This window comes from Oncorhynchus clarkii, chromosome 16 (assembly GCF_045791955.1).
Source record: "Oncorhynchus clarkii lewisi isolate Uvic-CL-2024 chromosome 16, UVic_Ocla_1.0, whole genome shotgun sequence".
Taxonomy (NCBI): Eukaryota; Metazoa; Chordata; class Actinopteri; order Salmoniformes; family Salmonidae; genus Oncorhynchus; species Oncorhynchus clarkii.
In genome coordinates this window covers 72001416-72016415 of record NC_092162.1, presented here as the reverse complement: position 1 = coordinate 72016415, position 15000 = coordinate 72001416, and positions in this window count along the sequence as shown.

Below are 15000 nucleotides of genomic sequence, written 5' to 3'. Positions count from 1 at the left end.
AAACACCCACCGCAATTCTCCACCGTAGGGATGGTGACTCAGAAAGGCTTTGGTACCCAGATACGTGCTTCCTGTCTGGCACTGTATATTCCAGTGTTTATAAAAACAATACCTTAGATCAGGGGTGTCAAAGTCAAATGGACGGAGGGCCAAATAAAAAAATCAGCTACAAGACGAGGGCCGGACTGTTCGAATGTTCATTGAAAAATTTTTAAATGACGCATATAGTCTAGTGAACCTAATTGAGCCTACTGAAAACCTAACAAATATATTACAATATGATCAGATAAATAAAGCAATATTTTCTTATGGCTCTGTCAGTAATCTTTAATTTTCAACAGACACAAAAGACAAATTTCCTTTATATAAATATCCCCATAACATGAACATTAAATGAAAGAAACCGGTATTCAAGGCACCATCAGTAGACTATATTTTCTATTTTAGCAAAAGTGGGCTAAATTTACTTCAAAGAAAAAACAATAATAGCAATTTTCTATCATCCACTCAACTGAAATATTTTTAAAATATAATTGGATTGAAATACAAAAAAATAAAGTGCAAAAATCTATTAATCAAAAACAACACTTTGTTTAAGGAGAAGTAACATGCAGTGAAAACAAATATTAAATTTTAACTTTTAAACTTGAACTGAGTAAAAACTCTAAATATGTGATTGCACAGTAATGTTCACTTGTTTGAGGTTGAGGGTGATACTTGGTGGTGTCCCATCTTTTCCACAAGTTCATCAATGTTCGGGGTAAGGCTCTGAGCTGAAGAAATCCTCAGAATTGAGTGGAGGTGTTCAGCAGTAAGTCGACTTCTGTGTGATGTTTTGTTCAGGTTCATCAAAGAAAACAGTTGTTCACACAGGTATGTGCTGCCAAACATAGACAACGTTTGAGCAGCCTGGATGCGCAGCTGGGGCATTGTGCCGGGGAGGAAACGGGCGAACTCCGCAGCACCCACTGCCGCATATTTTGCCCTCAGTGCATCATTGCATTGGAGGTCAATCAACTCCATTTGGAGGTTTGGTGGTGAGCTTTCCACGTCAACAGCAAATGGGTTACCGAGCAGTTCCAACCTGCTTTTTTGTGCTTCAAAGTCAGCAAATCGGCGTCGAAAGTCAGCGGCAAGCATACCTATTTTATCAGCCAACTGTGTGCTCGGGAACGCACTGGTAGAGAGCTTCTCTTTCATGGTCTGGCAGCTGGGAAAGTGGCTCAAATTTTCTTTCCGCATCTGCGTCTCCCACAGAGTCAGTTTGGTTTTAAATGCCTTCACTGTACTGTACATATCAGAGATGACACGATCCCGACCCTGCAGCTGCAAGTTTATTGCATTCAGATGACTCGTAATGTCACACAGAAAAGCCATTTCACACAGAAACATTTCGTCTCGGAGTTGTGTTGTGTCTTTCCCTTTGCTGTCCAAGAACAGACAAATCTCCTCACGAAGCTCGAAACATCTTTGAAGCACCTTTCCCTGGCTTAGCCATCGCACCTCTGTGTGATAAGGCAAATCACCATGCTCCGTTTCTAACTCCGTCAGAAATGCCTTGAACTGGCGGTGATTCAAACCTTTGGCTCTGATAAAGTTAACTGTGCGCGTGATGATGCTCATTACATGCTCCATTTTCAAGGCTTTACCGCACAACGCTTCCTGGTGTATGATACAATGATAAGCTGTCAGCTCACCTGTCGCGTTTTCCTCTTGCATCTTTTCCCGTATCTTCGCCACCAGTCCGCTCCTGTGTCCACACATCGCAGGTGCTCCGTCGGTTGTCAAACCCACGAGTTTTTCCCAAGGCAGCTCCATCTCATTTACACATCTTGACACCTCTTCATACAAATCATGCCCCGTAGTTGTGCCATGCATAGGACGTAAAGCCAAAAACTCCTCTGTCACGCTTAGGTTGGAGTCCACTCCGCGGATGAAAATTGACAACTGGGCAATGTCAGAAATGTCGGTGCTCTCATCCACAGCCAAGGAATATGCAATAAAATCTTTTCCCTTTTTCACAAGCTGCTCTTTTAGATTGATGGACAACTGGTCTACTCTCTCGGCAATGGTGTTTCTGCTCAGACTCACATTTAAAAAGAGTTGCCTTTTTTCTGGGCAAACTTCGTCACAAACTTTAATCATGCAGTTTTTGATGAAATCCCCCTCCGTAAATGGCCGGGCTGATTTAGCGATCTCTTCTGCCAAAATAAAACTGGCCTTGACAGCAGCCTGGCCTTGTGATTTGGCTTTTTTGAACAGAGCCTGTCGAGATTTGAGGCCTCGTTTTAATTCCTCTGCCTTTTGTAGCCTTTGTTCCATGTCCATATTCTTGTTTTTGTCCGCGTGTTTCGTTTCATAATGTCGTCTCAGATTATACTCTTTCAGTACCGCCACACTTTCTCCACACAGAAGACACACAGGTTTTCCAGCTACCTTCGTGAACATATACTCCGACTCCCACCTTGTTTGAAACCCCCGGTTCTCAGTATCCACCTTCCGTTTTGCCATTTTTGATGGGTATCTGAAAGTTAATTTTACTGTGATGCTGACGACTGCTGTGCCAATAAATATTGAAATGAAGCAGCCTACTGCTCGGTGCGTCACCTTTGCATTGTGGGAAATGTAGTATTGGTGCGTGTAAAAGATCTGCGGGCTGCCGGCTTGCTGCGGGCCGGTTCTAATAATAAATCAAGATCATCCCAGGGGCCGTAAAAAACCTTCTTGCGGGCCGGATGTGGCCCGCGGGCCTTGACTCTGACATATGTGCCTTAGATGTTCCTCGTTCCATCTCTGCTGTAGGTCTTCTGCCATGATGTTTGTGTTAGCTGTTTCTGCTTTCAGGCAGAGATAGAGATGCATATTCTGCGGTGTGGCAGCCAGGTCGTTCAGGGATTCATTTCAAAATTGGGTGTCGGGACGGTGCCTTGAAAAAACGTCACTAGGGGCAACGGTTAACTGTTAACCTTTGTTGAATGTTCCGAACGGTACTTTTCAACGTATTTCCAGTTGTTTGTGTCCGTCTGAGTGGGGCCTGGGTGATGGTGGACTGATGGATACCGCCTGGAATGTGTCTGAATATGTGATGGATGGCTTGTTTTGATTATAGCTGGTCTGTTTAGACACACTAAGACTCTGTGTGTGAGTGTGTGTGAGTGTGTGTGTGTGTGTGTGTGTGTGTGTGTGTGTGTGTGTGTGTGTGTGTGTGTGTGTGTGTGTGTGTGTGTGTGTGTGTGTGTGTGTGTGTGTGTGTGTGTGTGTGTGTGTGTGTGTGTTTGTGTGTGTGGGTGGGTGGGTGGCCAGGGCTCATAGTGAAAAGTTTGCCTGAAGTAGAGGCTCTGGGCCTGTTTTCAGTGGAAGGGGTAGTGATGGAAAGAAGAGGAGAGGATGGAGATATGTGGTGGAGGACGAGGCCTGCGAAAAGGGGGATGAGTAGGAGAAGAGGATGGAGGAGGACAAGGCCAGTGGTTATGTTGGAGAGATGGATCCCTCGTCAAGGGAGAGGGGGAGAGAGGGGTAGTCAGAGGATAGAGAAAGGAGATGGAGAGGAGGAGAGAGGGGGAGAGAGAGGGGGAGAGAAAAGGAGAGAGGGGGAACGAGGAGGCAAGAGGGAGAGCCTCCTCTTTGCCCCCCTCTACTCCTCTCTCCCCGTGTCTCTCCCCCTGAAGGAGAGAGGAGGAGAGAGGGGGAAAGAGGAGGCGAGAGGGAGAGACAGGGGGAGAGAGGAGTAGAAAGGGGGAGACAGGCAAGGTAAACACAATTATTTATTTGCCAATATGTGTGATTTTTATTTCTCACCATCTAGATTTAAACCGTAAAGACCTTCTGGGCTCAACATAGCAGCATTAAAGTCTATGGGAGTGAGGGAGAGTGAGGGAGAGTGAGGGAGAGTGAGGGAGAGTGTACAACATTTTTGTCAGCATTTCTACTGCTCTCTTTTTTCTTTTTTTTTCACCTTTATTTAACCAGGTAGGCTAGTTGAGAACACCTTTATTTAACCAGGTAGGCTAGTTGAGAACACCTTTATTTAACCAGGGAGGCTAGTTGAGAACACCTTTATTTAACCAGGTAGGCTAGTTGAGAACACCTTTATTTAACCAGGTAGGCTAGTTGAGAACACCTTTATTTAACCAGGTAGGCTAGTTGAGAACACCTTTATTTAACCAGGTAGGCTAGTTGAGAACACCTTTATTTAACCAGGTAGGCTAGTTGAGAACACCTTTATTTAACCAGGTAGGCCAGTAGAGAACACCTTTATTTAACCAGGTAGGCTAGTTGAGAACACCTTTATTTAACCAGGTAGGCCAGTTGAGAACACCTTTATTTAACCAGGTAGGCTAGTTGAGAACACCTTTATTTAACCAGGTAGGCTAGTTGAGAACACCTTTATTTAACCAGGTAGGCTAGTTGAGAACAAGTTCTCATTTACAATTGCGACCTGGCCAAGATAAAGCAAAGCAGTTCGACACATACAACAACACAGAGTTACACATGGAATAAACAAACATACAGTCAATAATACAGTAGAAAAATAAGTCTACATACAATGTGAGCAAATGAGGTGAGATAAGGGAGGTAAAGGCAAAAAAAGGCCATGGTGGCGAAGTAAATACAATATAGCAAGTAAAACACTGGAATGGGAGATTGCTGCTGCTATGGTGACCAGCGAGCTGAGATAAGGGGAGACTTTACCTAGCAGGGTCTTGTAGATGACCTGGAGCCAGTGGGTTTGGCGACGAGTATGAAGCGAGGGCCAGCCAACGAGAGCGTACAGGTCGCAGTGGTGGGTAGTGCATGGGGCTTTGGTGACCAAACGGATGGCACTGTGACAGACTGCATCCAATTTATTGAGTGGAGTGTTGGAGGCTATTTTGTAAATGACATCGCCGAAGTCGAGGATTGGTAGGATGGTCAGTTTTACAAGGGTATGTTTGGCAGCATGAGTGAAGGATGCTTTGTTGCGAAATAGGAAGCCAATTCTAGTTTTACATTTGGATTGGAGATGTTTGATGTGAGTCTGGAAGGAGAGTTTACAGTCTAACCAGACACCTAGGTACAGTGCCTTGCGAAAGTATTCGGCCCCCTTGAACTTTGCAACCTTTTGCCACATTTCAGGCTTCAAACATAAAGATATAAAACTGTATTTTTTTGTGAAGAATCAACAACAAGTGGGACACAATCATGAAGTGGAACGACATTTATTGGATATTTCAAACTTTTTTAACAAATCAAAAACTGAAAAATTGGGCGGGTGGGTAGGTGCAGGTAGCGATCGGTTGAAGAGCATGCATTTAGTTTTACTTGTATTTAAGAGCAGTTGGAGGCCATGGAAGGAGAGTTGTATGGCATTGAAGCTCATCTGGAGGTTAGTTAACACAAAGAAGGGCCAGAAGTATACAGAATGGTGTCGTCTGCGTGGAGGTGGATCAGAGACTCACCAGCAGCAAGAGCGACATCATTGATGTATACAGAGAAAAGAGTCAGTCCAAGAATTGAACCCTGTGGCACCCCCATAGAGACTGCCAGAGGCCCGGAAAACAGACCCTCCGATCTTTGAGTCCTTGAACATAGGAAACTTGTTGAATGTTCCGAACGGTACTTTTCAACATATTTCCAGTTGTTTGTGTCCGTCTGAGCGGGGCCTGGGTGATGGTGGACTGATGGATACCGCCTGGAATGTGTCTGAATATGTGATGGATGGCTTGTTTTGATTATAGCTGGTCTGTTTAGACACACTAAGTGTGTGTGTGTGTGTGTGTGTGTGTGTGTGTGTGTGTGTGTGTGTGTGTGTGTGTGTGTGTGTGTGTGTGTGTGTGTGTGTGTGTGTGTGAGGCTCAGAAGCCCCTGCTCCTCCTCAGGGCTCGAAATTAGTGTGGTGGAAACTTAATAGACACACACACACACACACACAAACACACACAGGCACACACACACACACAAACACACACACACACACACACACACACACACACACACACACACACACACACACACACACACACACACACACACACACACACACACACACACACAGACATACACACACACACACACACACACACACAGACAGACATGCACACACACACACAGAGACATGCACACATAAACACACACACACACTGTGGTATCTTGTTAGTGTGTGTGTGTCATGTCTAGTCAGCGGCATGGAGCGGTGGCTGCTTCTGTTGTTGTTTTGTCTGTAATTAACGTAATGAAACAAACAGTTGCACCCAAGCAACAGTCCTGGCAGCTTCATTATGATGTGCATTGTCAACAAGCATGAGTTTGGCTTTAAAATATATATACACATATTTAACCTGGCAATTTAGTTAAGAACAAATTCTTATTTACACTGACGACGTACTGGGGAACAGTGGGCCAATCCACCACCGCTCCCACCTTTTCCGAATCCCCCTGAACATTCCCTTCAGCAATAATGTATCTCAGAAAGGAGATAGTGGATCTCGCACTTCTCAGCTTTTACAAATAACTGATTTTCCAGGAGGCGCTGAGGGACCTGTCGAACAAGGAGAATGTGTTCCTGGGCAGAAAGAGAGAAAGCCAGGATGTCGTCGAGGTATACAAAAACAAAAATGATTCAACATGTCTCAGAGCTGACCAGGGTCTGGAAGACGTTGGTTCCAAACGGCATGACTAGGTACTCATAGTGTCCACTGGCAGTGTTGAAAGCCGTCTTCCACTCGTTTCCTTCACGTCTCCGCACAAGGGGAAAGGAATTCCGAAGGTCCAGTTTGGAAAGATGGTAGCCCCTTGGAGAAGTTTGAAAGCTGATTAGAGGAGTGGTAGGGGGTACTGATCTTTGATCATAATGTCTTGGTCAGGGAATAGAACTGGTCTCGAGGTGGTGTGGTGCCCGGGAGGAGGTTAATAGCACAATCGTTAGGTCGATGTGGAGGAAGGGAGTTAGCACGAGCCTTGCTGAAAACCTCCAGGAGGTTCATGGTAGAGAGGTCCGAAGCCTTACTCAACCCTGGAGACAGACGTTCTGGGGAAGGCTGCGCCGCTGTGCCGCCTTCAGGCAATGTGAATGGCAGACCCAGGATTGAACCCGTGGTCCAGTCAATATCGGGGTTGTGCTTCTGGAGCTAATAAAAGCCCAAAACAATCCTAATAGTGTTGGTGAGGGCAATGAGGGAATCAAGGTCCACTGGTAACTCCAGAGTAGCTCATCTTTTATCACCTCTGATAATCCGTGAAGGTATTGTATAGGGTATCTGGATTCCAGGCACTCTCAGCAACCAACGTGCAAAACTCAACAGCATAGTCTGTTACACTACGGGAGTCTTGAAGTAATTCAAGCTGTTTTCGGGCCGCTTCTCTCCTGAATACCAGAGAATCTTAACCTCTCTAGGGTAGGGGGCAGCATTCTGAATTTTGGATGAAAAGCATGTCCAAATTTAACGGCCTGCTACTCGGACCCAGAAGATATGATATGGATTTGGATAGAAAACACTCCGTTTTAAAACTGTTAAAATAGTATCTGTGAGTATAACAGAACTGATTTAGCAGGCGAAAACCTGAGACAAATCCATTCAGGAAGTAGTTATTTTTTGGGTTTTGTAGTTTTCTATTCAATGCCATCACAGTATCCATTGACTTAGGACTCCATTTGCAGTTCCTATGCCTTCCACTGGATGTCAACAGTCTTTAGATATCGTGTCAGGCTTGTATTCTTATAAATGAGGGAGTAAGACCAGTCTGAACGAGTGGACCCTAACGTGACGCAGAGTTTTTTCAGGCGCATGTGCATTTCTTGTTTACCTTTTATATTGACGACGTTATTGTCCGGTTGAAATATTATAGATCATTTAGGCTAAAAAACAACCTGAGGATTGAATATGAACATCGTTTGACATGTTTCTATGAACTTTACGGATACAATTTTGATTTTTTGTCTGATTGTTTTGACTGAGTTTGAGCCTGTGGATTACTGAAGAAAACGAACAACGAACAAAACAGAGGTTTTTGGATATAAAGAGACTTCATCGAACAAAAGGAAGATTTATTGAGTAAATGAATGTCTTCTGATTGCCACCATATGAAGATCATCAAAGGTAAGGGATTAATTTTATCTCTATTTCTGAGTTTTGTAACGCTTCTTGCTTGGCTGGTTACTGTTTGTAATAATTTGTCAACTGGGCTATGTTCTGGGCTAGGTATGTTCTCGGCTAGGTATGCTTTCGCCGAAAAGCATTTTATAAATATAACACTGTGGTTGGTTTAACAAGAAGTTAATCTTTAAACCTATGTATGTTTTGTTTTCTGAATTTTTATAATGAGCATTTCTGTAATTGAATTTAGCGCTCTGCAACCTCACTGGATGTTGTCCGCTAGCGTCCCTCCTAAAGAGGTTAAAACTTCCTTACCTCCGCCGCGAAGTCTTACAGATCACAACAAATAGTGGATTGTTGCTCCCAAACTGCCCTAGCCAGGAGAGTGCCTTTCCCGTCAGTAGCGTAGAAATATACGGTATCTTCAACCAATCTGAAGGGAACAAAGATGGCTGAAGCTTAAAAACTTCTCTGGGATATGTGGGACGCTAACCTCGCCAACAGCGATCGATCGATATGACAACAGCCAATGAAAATGGGCTCCAAATTCAAAACAATAGAAATCCCATAATTAAAATTCCTCAAACATACAAGTATTATACACCATTTTAAAGATAAACTGCTTCTTAATCCAACCACAGTGTCTGATTTTAAAAAGGCTTTACGGCGAAAGCACACCTTTCATTTATGTTAGGTCAGCGCCTAGCCACAGAAAACCATAGAGTCATTTTCCAAAGAAGGAGAGGTGTCACAAAAGACAGAAATAGCATTCAAATTCATCACTAACCTTTGATGATCTTCACCAGATGGCACTCCCAGGAATCCTAGTTCCACAATAAATGTTTGTATTATTCAATATTTATGTCCCAATACCTCCTTTTTGTTTGCGCGTTTAGTTCACAAATCGAAATTCACAAGGCGCAGGCACTTAGTTCAGACGAAAAGTCAAAACTGTTCCATTACAGTTGGTAGAACCGAAGTATATAATCAATCTTTAGGATGTTTTTATCATAAATCTTCAATAATAATCCAACCAGACAATTCCTTTGTCTTTAGAAATGACAAGGAATGGAGCTCGCTCTCACGGCCTCTCGAGTGATTTAGCTCATGGCATTCTGCCAGACACCTGGTTCAAACAGCTCTTATTCGCTCCCCCTTCATAGTAGAAGCCTTAAATAAGGTTCTAAAGACTGTTGACATCTAGTGGAAGCCGTAGGAAGTGCAATATGACCCCATATACACTGTATATTGGATAGGCAATGACTTGAAAAACTACAAAGCTTAGATTTCCCACTTCCTGGTTGGATGTTTTTCTCAGGTTTTTGCCTGCCATAGGAGTTCTGATATACTCACAGACATCAGTCAAACAGTTTAACTTCTTGACACACCCATCCCGTTAGCGGGATTATTTTCATCAACACCCGCTGAATTCAAATTCAAATTAAATTACTAAACATATTTAATTTTCAAGAAATCACAAGTGCAATATAGCAAAACACAGTTTAGCTTGTTGTTAATCCACCTGGCGTGTCAGATTTCAATACAGCTTTTCGGCGAAAGCATAACAAGCGTTTATGTAAGAACATCTCTCTCAGTAGACAAAATATTACAAACACCAAGCAGCCAAGTAGATTTGTCACGAAAGTCAGATAAGCAATAGATTAAATCGCTTACCTTTGATGATCTTCAGATGTTTTCACTCACGAGACTCCCAGTTACACAATACATGTTCCTTTTGTTCCATAAAGATTATTTTTATATCCAAAATACCTCCATTTATTTTGGCGCGTTATGTTCAGAAATCCACAGGCTCGAGCGGTCACGACATCGCAGACGAAAATTCCAAATATTTTCCGTAAAGTTCGTAGAAACATGTCAAACATTTTTTATAATCAATCAATGTTTTTAAAATATATAATCGATAATATATCAACCGGGACTGTCGCTTTTTCAATAGGAGAGGGAGAGACAATGGCTGCCCAACTCTGTTGCGCAAAACTCGAACACCCAGCTATCCACTGACGCAATGTTATCTTTTTCGCTAATTTTTCTAAAGAAAAGCCTGAAACTATGTCTAAAGACTGTTGACACCTTGAGGAAGCGATAGGAAAAGTAATCTGGTTGCTATCCCTTTAAATGGAGCGAACGCAGGCTATGGAACATGGAGCTTTCAAAATAGAAGCCACTTTCCTGGTTTGATTTTCCTCATGTTTTTGCCTGCAATATAAGTTCTGTTATACTCACAGACAATATTTTGACAGTTTTGGAAACTTTATAGTGTTTTCTATCCTAATCTATGCATATTCTAGTTTCTGGGCCTGAGACATAGACAGTTTCAAATGGGTAGATTTTTTAGCCAAAAACGAAAATCATGCCCCCTACACTCAAGAAGTTTTAAGAAACTTCCGAGTGTTTTCTATCCAAATCTACTAATTATATCCATATTCTAGCTTTTGGTCCTGAATAGCAGGCAGTTTACTCTGGGCAATTTATTCATCCAAGCTACTCAATACCCCCCAGTCCCAAAGTAGGTAAAAATGAGGGAGCACTGAGAAAGACTCTGGCAGGTTCCAGGATCCCCAGAGTATCGCCCCGGAGGAGGTAAGCGGAGTTCTCGGGAACCGGGATAGACTGTACACACCCACCACTAGTAGTAAAAAGTTTACTGGGTGGTTGGGGGTTCTCAAAGGTGACAGGCTGCCTATGAGCTGATTTGCTCCATAATAGCCTTGAACCCTTGGTGGCGGCGTTCCGTCAGGGAAGGTCCTGTAGTAACTCCTCCCAATGGCTCCCTGCAGGGTGACAGTGTGGTGGACCTGGTCAAAGTCTGCTGGGTCTGTCATGGCCAGTTCGTACTATAACGGCGGGACGTGACCCAGATGCAGACACCGGAGGCAGATGGTTACAGTCTCTGATATTTATTATAATGCAAGGAGCAGGCAAGAGAATGGTCGTGACAGGCAAAACAATCAGAGTCCAGGAGGTAGAGGGTGGCAGGCAGGCTCTATGGTCAGGCAGACAGGTTCAGAGTCAAGGAGGTAGAGGGTGGCAGGCAGGCTCTATGGTCAGGCAGACAGGTTCAGAGACAAGGAGGTAGAGGGTGGCAGGCAGGCTCTATGGTCAGGTAGACAGGTTCAGAGTCAAGGAGGTAGAGGGTGGCAGGTAGGCTCTATGGTCAGGCAGACAGGTTCAGAGTCAAGGAGGTAGAGGGTGGCAGGCAGGCTCTATGGTCAGGCAGACAGGTTCAGAGTCAAGGAGGTAGAGGGTGGCAGGCAGGCTCTATGGTCAGGTAGACAGGTTCAGAGACAAGGAGGTAGAGGGTGGCAGGCAGGCTCTATGGTCAGTTAGACAGGTTCAGAGACAAGGAGGTAGAGGGTGGCAGGTAGGCTCTATGGTCAGGTAGACAGGTTCAGAGACAAGGAGGTAGAAGGTGGCAGGCAGGCTCTATGGTCAGGCAGACAGGTTCAGAGTCAAGGCAGGCAAGGGTCAAAACCAGGAGGACTTGCAAAAGAGAGATCAGAAAAAGCAGGAGCACGGAAAAACACGCTGGTTGACTTGACAAGACGAACTGGCAACAGACAAACAGGGAACACCGGAATAAATACCCAGGGAATGATGGAGAAAACGGGTGATACCTGGAAGTGGGTGGAGACAATCGCAAAGACAAATGAAACAGATCAGGGTGTGACAGTGAGGCCATGTGCTAAACAGAGTGAGTATGGCAGTGAAATAAACAACCAAAGATTTCAAGGCTAAAGGTTGGTTTATACTACGTCTATCCACATGTCTGTAGACAGCTGTCGCCGTGACATCATGAGCATTCTATTGTCGTCCGACATCGAACTTATCGTTGTCAGTATGAAAAAAGTATAAATCAAAAGTACATTAATCTCTAGGAGACAGTAGCGGGACGCCTAGCCCTAAGAAGTTTTAACTTTTTAAGGCTAGGGGGCAGTATTCGAAAGTTTGGATGACTGAGGTGCCCAAGGTAAACTGCCTGTTACTCAGGTCCAGAAGCTAGGATATGCATATGCATGGTAGTATTGGATAGAAAACACTCTAAAGTTTCGAAAACTGTTAAAATAATGCCTGTGAGTTTAACATAACTGATTTAGCAGGCGAAACCCCGAGGACAATCCATCCTATTTTTATTGAGGTCATTGGACTTTCCAATGCTTTTCTAGGGGAAATTAATATTAATTATTAATTATTAGGACCCAGATTGTATCCGTATTCTTTCTAAGTGTCACTCACAAGGACTCTCGTCTTTTTCGTGCGTGTGAATGAGTGTGCGCTCCTCATTGTTTTTCTCCGGTATTGAAAAAAGTTTATTCCGTCTTAAATTGTATCGATTATTTACATATTAGGGCACCTGAGGTTGGATTAGAAACGTTGTTTGAAATGTTTGGACCAAGTTTACAGGTAACTTTTTACATTTCCTTTGTAGTCATGTTGGGTGAGTTGGAACAGGTGTATTTCTGAATCAAACGTGCCAAATAAACTGAAATTTTTGGGATATAAATGGGACTTTATCGAACAAAATGACCATTTATTGTGTAAATATATTGTCAAAGGTAAGCAATTTATTTTATCGCTAGTTCTGACTTTCGTGATGCATCTGCTTGGTTGGAAAATGATTGTGACGCGCTCCGGTGAGGGCACTTGGTTATTTATCTCCGGTATTGAATATACTATTTTCTGTCTTAAATTTTACCGTTTAATTACATATTAGGGTTCCCTGAGGATTGATTAGGAACGTTGTTTGATATGTTTGGACCAAGTTTATTGGTAACGTTTGGGATTCATGTTGTATGCATTTTGAACGAGGGGAAACCGGTGGATTATTGAATGAATCACGCCAAATAAACATACTTGTTTTGGATATAAAGAAGGACTTTATCGAACAAAATGACCATTTGTGATGTAACTGGGACCCTTGTGATTGCAACCAGATGAAGATCTTCAGAGGTAAGGGATTTATTGTATCGCTATTTCTGACTTTCGCGATGCATCTGCTTGGTTGGAAAATGTTTTTAATGCTTTTGTATGCGGGGCGCTGTCCTCAGATAATCGCATGGATAATCGCATGGTGTGCTTTCACCGTAAAGCCTTTTTGACATCTGACAATGCGGCTGGATTAACAAGAAGTTAAGCTTTTAAATGATGTATGACACTTGTATTTTCATGAATGTTTAATATTACGATTTCTGTCATTTGAATTTGGCACCCTGCAATTTCACCGGATTTTGTCGAGGTGTGTCGCTTAGAGGAGACTGCATGAATCAGGCCTTCATGGTTGAATAGCTGCAAAGAAACCACTACTAAATGACACCAATAAGAAGAAGAGACTTGCTTGGTACAAGAAACATGAGCAATGGACATTAGACCAGTGGAAATCTGTCCTTTGGTCTGATGAGTGCAAATTTGAGATTTTTGGTTCTTACCGCCGTGTCTTTGTGAGACGCAGAGTCGGTTAACGGATGATCTCTGCATGTGTGGTTCCCACCGTGAAGCATGGAGGAGGAGGTGTGATGGTGTGTGGTTCCCACCGTGAAGCATGGAGGAGGAGGTGTGATGGTGTGTGGTTCCCACCGTGAAGCATGGAGGAGGAGGTGTGATGGTGTGTGGTTCCCACCGTGAAGCGTGGAGGAGGTGTGATGGTGTGTGGTTCCCACCGTGAAGCGTGGAGGAGGAGGTGTGATGGTGTGTGGTTCCCACCGTGATGCGTGGAGGAGGAGGTGTGATGGTGTGTGGTTCCCACTGTGAAGCGTGGAGGAGGTGTGATGGTGTGTGGTTCCCACCGTGAAGCATGGAGGAGGAGGTGTGATGGTGTGTGGTTCCCACCGTGAAGCATGGAGGAGGAGGTGTGATGGTGTGTGGTTCCCACCGTGAAGCGTGGAGGAGGAGGTGTGATGGTGTGTGGTTCCCACCGTGAAGCGTGGAGGAGGAGGTGTGATGTTGTGTGGTTCCCACCGTGAAGCATGGAGGAGGAGGTGTGATGGTGTGTGGTTCCCACCGTGAAGCATGGAGGAGGAGGTGTGATGTTGTGGGGGTATTTTGCTGAACACTGTCTGTGATTTATTTAGAATTCAAGGCACACTTAACCAGCATGGCTACCACAGCATTCTGCAGCGATACACCACCCCATCTGGTTTGGGCTTAGTGGGACTATCATTTGTTTTTCAACAGCACAATGACCCAAGACACACCTCCAGGCTGTGTAAGGGCTATTTGACCAAGGAGAATAATGGAGTGCTGCATCAGATGACCTGGCAGCCACAATCACTCGACCTCCATCCAATTGAGATTATTTTGGGTTGAGCTGGACCGCAGAGTGAAGTAAAAGCAGCCAACAAGTGCTCAGCATACAGTATGTGGGAACTCCTTCAAGACTGTTGGAAAATAATTCCTCATGAAGCTGGATGAGAGAACGGCAGGAGTGTGTAAAGCTGTCATCAAGACAAAGGGTGGCTACTTTGAATAATCTAAAATATTTTGGGATCAAATCTCTCAGATATAGGAGAGAGATTTCAGAACACATTTCCATTTGATATTTCTGGGACTATCTGTTGTTCCTTGTAGTGATTCTGTTAATCAATGCGTTTCTATTGGCTAATAGCAGTAAGGACAAAGATGTTTTTTTTTTTTTCACTTCAAGTGGTCTTAAAATTCTAAATCCAAGAACTAAATTATCCTTGTTATGGCCTTTTTAAAACAATTCCATAAAGCTTAGTAGAACGTCTTAGTAGAACCCCCTTAGTAGAACCCCTTAGTCGAACCCCTTAGCAGAACACCCTTAGTAGAACCCCCTTAGTAGAACCCTTTAGCAGAACACCCTTAGTAGAACTCCTTAGTAGAACCCCTTAGTTTAATAAAACATATGTTAATAAGAACAACAACAACACCTGTAAATATTTCTTCACCTCCT